The 7,239-nt window shown below is 40.7% G+C and overlaps 1 long non-coding RNA gene across 1 annotated transcript; it reads right to left on the bottom strand.

Annotated features, from left to right (window-relative positions):
* Nucleotides 1-2,377: 2,377 nt before the first annotated feature.
* LOC109963176 (uncharacterized) lies at nt 2,378-5,465 on the bottom strand. The gene is made up of 4 exons (XR_002275365.1): nt 5,271-5,465; nt 4,206-4,286; nt 3,280-3,406; nt 2,378-2,537 (listed from the first exon to the last, which is right to left on the bottom strand). It is a non-coding gene; the product is annotated as an uncharacterized LOC109963176 (long non-coding RNA).
* Nucleotides 5,466-7,239: the final 1,774 nt, after the last annotated feature.

Here is a 7,239-nt window from a genome sequence, read left to right as displayed (position 1 = left end):
TCAGGCCTGGAGTTGTATGGGTCTGCTCACTGTGTGCTCTAGATCTTATGTGATTAGGGTCTGTTGCAGTGCAGCATAGCAATTCAATTAGTCAAGTGCTAAACAGTAGATTGTACACAAAAACAGGGCACCATGTAACAATAATTAAATATCAGCAATCAATCCCTGTGTCACAAAGACCAATTGCTATTTTTCTCGCTTTTTCCTTACTCCAGTTAAATAGAAAATTACATCATGTAAATGAAAAACGATGCTAACCTAGGTTTTCTGCATTAATTGGTTATAAATGTGACCTGATCACAAGCATGGTGCAAACTACGGGGGAGCTCGGCTCCCCCTAAGGCTTGAGTTTTACTCTAGTTTAGAAAATTGAATTCTATTTGTCCTTTCCCAAATAGAAAGATGAACTGATAAGTGTTATGTGAACCAGAAACATAACAGCTTTTCAAGCTGATGTTATATACAATAAAGTATTATCACAGGCAGTGACAGGCAAGTAAATGGCTCTTTTATTTTCTAGTGTAAATTCAGGTTATATTCAAACACAGTACACATGACATTGCTGATTGTTTCAGCAAGGGCTCAACGACAGCAGAGCAATTCCACAGACATCCTCTGTCTCTGCCTTCGCAAAGCACTAACTCTTCACCTCCCAGTTTTCAATTATGTCGCTCAGTTAACATGTTATCACAGGGGCCACGTATTGACATCTGCTAATCATCTGTCCAGTGCCTGTTCACACATCTGTCCATCCAGTCTGGAGATCTGATTGCCTGTAGTGCCCCCTGTCTGGCCCTGAGTCATTCTCACCTTCTATCTGTATCCATACCTGTATGCCCACTTTTCACACTCATCCATGTTGAAACATGTATGCCCACAATCTGAATGTGGGTATAATGTATAGCATAAAGCAGTAAAATATATCAGTTCCTTATAGTGCATATTTTATAATCATAGTATACAGTATAATGCAGATTTGGGGCACAGCTCTATTTTTACAGATGATATTTTCATCTATTCCAAATGCCTTCACGCCTTCTGATGTTGTTTCCTTTTCATTTTGTTTCTCCAGTTTTCACCGCAACCTGGGGCCGCCTGCATTCAGACTGTGTGTATGATTGTATGTGTAATGTTCCTGCGCTTTTTGTGCATTTAGTGGTGGTGATGCATCTTAGCCACACACCTCAGCAGACGCTGTATAGTACATACTTGTGTCTGTACTGTGTATGTTCTTGTAAACTGTGCGCAGTGATGCATGTATGTACGTAGGCAGGCTAGTAGATGTATGCTGTGAAAGTCGGAGACTAACTGCTGTGATCGTCAGTGCACTGAGCCTAGCAGAGAGTTAAAAGGAGAGTCCATGGAAGCTTTACTTGATAACACCAGTGAGGTCTAGTGAAGTGGTTGCAAAACATTGCACTCTAGGCTCATTTCCCAGAGAGCTGTGCTGCTCTGACCTCAGGGATGATCTCTGCTCCTCTATGCTGCAGTATTCTGCCAAGCACCATATGACACTGTAGCAGAACAGAATGGACTTTCTTATTTATTTGGCTTATCAGCGCGTGTGTGTGGATGTGTATGGACACACGACATACATGAGGTCAAATGATTAGACTTGTGAATTTCATGGAGTAGTATGCCGTAGTAGTTAATTTTCCTGAACACAGAGAATGTGAATTGGTAGTGCTGTGCAGTACAGCCCACAGATTTCTTCAGGGTCACAGACACTGAGCAGCTTCTTTCTCCCTGCATATCTCTAATCTTCATTATGCCGTTTCCTGTCACCTCCATTTATCAGTGACACATCCGGTAATAAATTACAGTTCTAACAGTGAATCACTGGCACTGTACTCTAATGGCGATGAATGGGGGATGGGTTATTGTAATTTTATATAGTAATGGTAAAATATCTCTTGATGGGTGGCTGATATATAAATATGTTCCATGAAATTCTTATTTTTGCATTAATGTACTTTGATTTATCATGTGTTGAGTTTGCTGGATTAGCCAAAATGGATATTCCTGTTTACTTATCACTGACAAATTCACAATTGATTTTCAAGAAGTATATATAGTCCTACATTAATTACAGTACAAAGTAATACAGGATTTTATCTTTATCACCATCTCCTGAATTGACTTGTGATGCCTTAAAATGAATCATCTACTTACAATAATAAATGCATTCTTTCTACTTTCCTGTCATCTTAATTGATCCTCCAGACTGATTATTAGCAGAGCAGGGAACTGCTGCTCTGCTAATAATCAACAACATCTCAATAATGTTATGTTCGCACACCACCAGAGGTAGTGTGACAGAGAGGTGGACTCAGAAGGCTGACTTCACCATAAGCAGTGCTTTATTTTTTTTGTGCTGTACAAGGTAAGGAGTGCAATGACGTAACAAATAACTGTGCATATGACTAGGAGGAGATGGTATGGATGTCGCCAGCAGGATGGCAAAATCAGGGCGGTTGCTGGGCCGAACTGCAGGGCGAGAAGATCACTCACTGGCTGGTTGTGCTGAATTGGTGAGGCTGGAGAGCAGGGAGAAGGTAGAAGGGGACGATAAGTAGAAGGGAGTTGAAGAAGAGAGCACTGACCTGGCTAGTGAATGGTTGTATGATGGAGAATGATGTAGGTCCGGAGGTAACGGTTCCATGTGTGCAGTAAGAGTCCACATAGGAGCGGAGAAGGCAGGAGAGGTCGAGGAGAAGGCGTCGTTGGAGCAGGAGAAAAACAAACAGGTTATTCCACAAGGCAGGTATAAAACAGTTCTTTGGAAACTCAAGGGTGGCACTAACTGTCTGTGTGGAAACAAGACGAACTGGCAGTGGGCAGGTAGGAAGGCAGTGTATATACAGTATAGGAGATCTGGAGTGGAAACAGGTGGTGTTAATGGGAACAGCTGGCAGGTGTGAGGAAGAGAGAGGGCAGGTGAAACCGAGCAAACCTGACAATTTGTCAAATCTCAATTGTATCACGTTTTATGCAGTCACATCATTGTGGCTGCGATGGGAGAGAAATTCAGTTTTGGTTGCTGTATTCCACTAAAGACATCTGAATAGGTTCGACTGTATTGTTTGATTGCTGTTTGTATGTTTGTTTGCTGAGCAAACATATTTGTTGTCACAGTTTATGTGGGTTTGTCCATCTCTCCATAAGTAACACCACCACCCAGGCCCTCAACTAATCATGTGGTGGGGAGTGTCTGAGCTCTCCTCGGTTACAGGTACTAATATGGCAGTGATAAGGTTAAAAAAACACAACAGCACTGACCGCACATGTAACAGCAGGTTCACGAATGAGACATGACGTTGTCATCTTGTCTCTGCTCTGGCTGGAAGTGATGAAACATCAGGAGTCCAATTGCCAATCAGGGATAAAGTGCAGCAGCAATAGCTGGCTGAACACACAACAGGAGAAACATCACAAAGCAGGAATCCAGACTCTTCTATACATACATCAAATTTAGATAGATGTTTTTGTTCTCTGTGGTTTACTATGTAAAGCAGTGCCCCTTTGAAGTTCACTGTCAGCTGAGACTCTGGCAGGAGCAGCTGTCTCCACCTTTAACCTCCAGTCAGCATTTGATGTGCTTTTGTGTAGCAGACTCTAGATTATCCTAGGTGTGATGCAGCCCCTACAAACAGATGTGGTGTTCTCTCTGTGCATACTGTAGATGTGTGGGGGTTACATTATAACAGAAAACCAGAGTGAAAACTCCAGAAAATAAATGTTGTGAAAAATAATGCTTCTCTATCTTATTGTCATAGTTTTGGCCATTATTCAGATTAAATATGCTGCTACTGTACCTGAGTACTGCTTTCCTGAGTCGGGTTGCTGCTATCTGTTATCTCTGGTTTGACATATCAGTGTAAGGAAGGTTACTTTTAAAGTGCAATAATTTACAGATTACTAGTTACCCTGTTTAAAATGTAATAAGTTATGTAACTATTTTAATTTCTTCATCAAAGTAATGTAACACTACCTCTATTTTTTATTTCTTTTCTAAAAAAAACTGGGCAAGAATGCTGAAAAGCCCTATCTTAAATTTAAACAGGCAGTGAAAACCTCACAACAGTACTCGACACGGTGCAAAGTCAAAAGAAGAAAACCAATCGAAAGTTCAAAATTCAATGCAGTGCTGCTAAATGAATGGTGTCTATTTGGACATAGAGGCAGCTCCTTGTACTCCGTCCTACCTGTGATCACGCTGCACTTGAATTCATCTCAGTGGCTTCGCTGACTTGCATTGTTCAGTAATATGCCAAAAGAAGTTGTTCCTGCACAGCGTAAAGATTTAAAGCAACAGAATAGATATTATTTTAAGCTTTTTACCCAAAAGAATATATTCAGATGTAACCCCCTTTGTAATCACCAACATTTTGATTAGTAACTGTAATTTAAATGTGTATTTCTTTTCAGTAACTGTAACTGATTACATTTACATTTATTTTGTAATTTAATTACAGTAAGTGTTACTCCCCAACACTGCGCATCATCATACCACCAGTGTGCACTCATGACTGTCGGCTCAACATGTACACTTGCTGTTGGTGCATCATCTTTCAACCCAGTCATTTGGCTTTGCCATCAATAAACCAGTGTCACAACCAGGGGAACCAAGGTCCTGCTGTCTGTGCTGTCTATTTACATCTTAGTCACCTCTCATTGCTGGTTGTGGCCACCAATTTCCTGACAATGTTCTGCCTCATCTTTACCTACATAATTATTATGAAAACAGTGAAGTATTATGTACTGTTATCTGGAAAAGGTATAAAAAGATATTTTATTGACACAAGATTAGAAAAAGCTGTGAAAGGGGATTCAGCAAGGCTCCGCACTGTTAATCACATTGCGTTCCCTTCCTGAAGCTTTAGATGATGCTAATATCTGTAATTGGCGACTCGTTTGTCGGTGCACACAGCTGAGGAGCATCCCGATGATTAGTTTTCCTCCTTATTTATACCTCGGGCAGACGCTCCGCCTGGGCCGGTTTATTGCGACAGGTAATGGACAAATACCACATGTACGTGTACTTAGTTTGTACCCACAGTACATGATAGTTGTTTTTGTTTTAACCGCGTAAATACACGTGTGCGAGCACGCTACGCTGACAGTGACTGTGCGTTTTGGCTTGGCTTGATCACGAGATTTATGCGTTTAGCAAACGTACTACTCCCAACGCTGACAGTGACTGTGCGTTGGGTTTTGGTTGTTTGTTTCCTTTGTTTCTTTGTTTTCTCTCTCGTCCGCCGTCAACTCACCGGTTTATTCTGGTCTCCTTAACCATCTTCACTCCACCCCGGACTGTATACGTGGACTAGGCCTTTGTTAGGTTCTTTTGTTACTTTGTGTTGTTTTACCAGTAAACCGTCCCCCTCCCAGCACCTGGGTCAACATACTTGAGTCCTACCTTTGTTCTCCCTCACCCACCTGGGGAGGGGGGCGTCTCTAACAGTGAGAGAATAATATCCAGGTCTGTTATGAAAACAGGACATTGTGCTGGTGAGTGGGTGGAAGGAAAGCGTGAAACTACTGCCATGTTGATGGTTAACAGTATTTAGTGTTATTGGGCACTGGGATTATAGGAATTATGGGTATACACGTACTGCCTGTAAAATCCTATTAAGTGCTCATTATCAATTTTATTAAGCAGGGAGATGCACAAAGAGCTTTTCCCTCCATCTTTTACACTTATTTATGCACACACACACACGATTTCAAAGGCTGACATTGAGGCTATTAACTTTCTACCATATAACATTTTCTTTTTATTAAAAAACAAACAAATAATAATTGCAAAGATTTGTATAATTTTTTATTTGTCCCCTTTGTCACACAGAACTAAAATTGAAACTGTGGATGATTTTTAGCAATGCCAGCAGCATGGCTGTGTGGATGGTACCACTTTGTCCCAGCAGTGAAATATCTCATCAACCATTTGATGGATTTCTTTGAGATTTTCTACATTCATAGTTCTCAGATGATTAATCCACATACCTCTGGTAATCATGACCGCAGACCTTTACTCTTAACAATTGTCATGTTTACTTCATCTTGACTGCTGCAGGTCATAAACAAGTTTTAGTCTTTAATTCTGCTTTCTAAGAAGTTTGGCTTCTTTTATCATCAGCATCACAGCCTCATAGAGCTGATGGCACTCTATGATCAGTCATGCTTTGCTTTCAGAAAAGCCAGATCTACAGCCTTTGGCAACACTGATTGGCTAATGTTGAACTTTAACTCTGAAGAGAATACTTGTCTCATAAGGCATAAACCTGTGCCTCTCCCCTGCTGTGGGTTTGTAATTCTTTATGACTGCAGCTCTTCATGTCCCTCATTGTCCCATAAAGACCTCTTAATTAATCAGTCATTGCTTTTTCCTCTTTATTTTAGTCAGTATTGCATTGGTAACACTAGGCAGTGTCCATATCAACAGAAACATTTAAACACAGTTGCTCTGGTGCTTTATACTTCAGAGGCTTTCATAGACTGGCTGTCACTCAGCTGACAGCTGGCTGATGAGAACCACGTCAGCCTGTCTGTGACAGCATATACAACAGCCGAGCAACGCGACTTTGGCAGAATTTCACACATCATCACCCAGAAATAAGTCTTCGCTGAAAAGCTGATGAATTCATGCATGTCTGTTTCTTCATTTTCAAAGTTCTTGAACCATGAATTGCAAGCAGAAATCATGCAATGACTCCAGTGTGCAGAAAACAACCAGCTGCATTATCAATACACAAAACCTCTGTTATTTCAAGGACCCATAATTTAAGAGGGCTGGGTCACTTCTCCAATGTTAATTAAAGCCTATAAAATAATGCTATGGCTCAGTTCGCTGTAATTGAGTTAATAACTGTTGGTAGCCTGACTGTTCATATACCTCCCCATTTAGAGAGGTTGAGAGGTCAAACACACCTACACTGACACCATGGATAGAGCTGGGTCGACACTGGTCACTGTGCCTGATTGTTTTAAATAACTTTTAATTTTGGAGGGTGGGAATAAACCAGCCAGCCTCACACTGATTTGTTAGAATTATAGAAAAAAGCAGATTAACAATGTAGAATTAACCTGTAAATCCACATCAAAACAATAACTAACAAATATTGAATATTTAAAGCTTGCAGATTTATCCAAAGTTTTATTGCTGCAGGTTCCCATGAAACTGTACAGAAACAAACAGCAGGAGGAGGATAAGGAATAAGCCAGCATTTCTTTTTCTTT

This window comes from Monopterus albus, unplaced genomic scaffold (genome assembly GCF_001952655.1).
Source record: "Monopterus albus unplaced genomic scaffold, M_albus_1.0 scaffold70.1, whole genome shotgun sequence".
Classification (NCBI taxonomy): domain Eukaryota; kingdom Metazoa; phylum Chordata; class Actinopteri; order Synbranchiformes; family Synbranchidae; genus Monopterus; species Monopterus albus.
The sequence above is the reverse complement of the archived record's forward strand: the minus strand, read 5'-3'. Positions and strand labels throughout refer to the sequence as shown.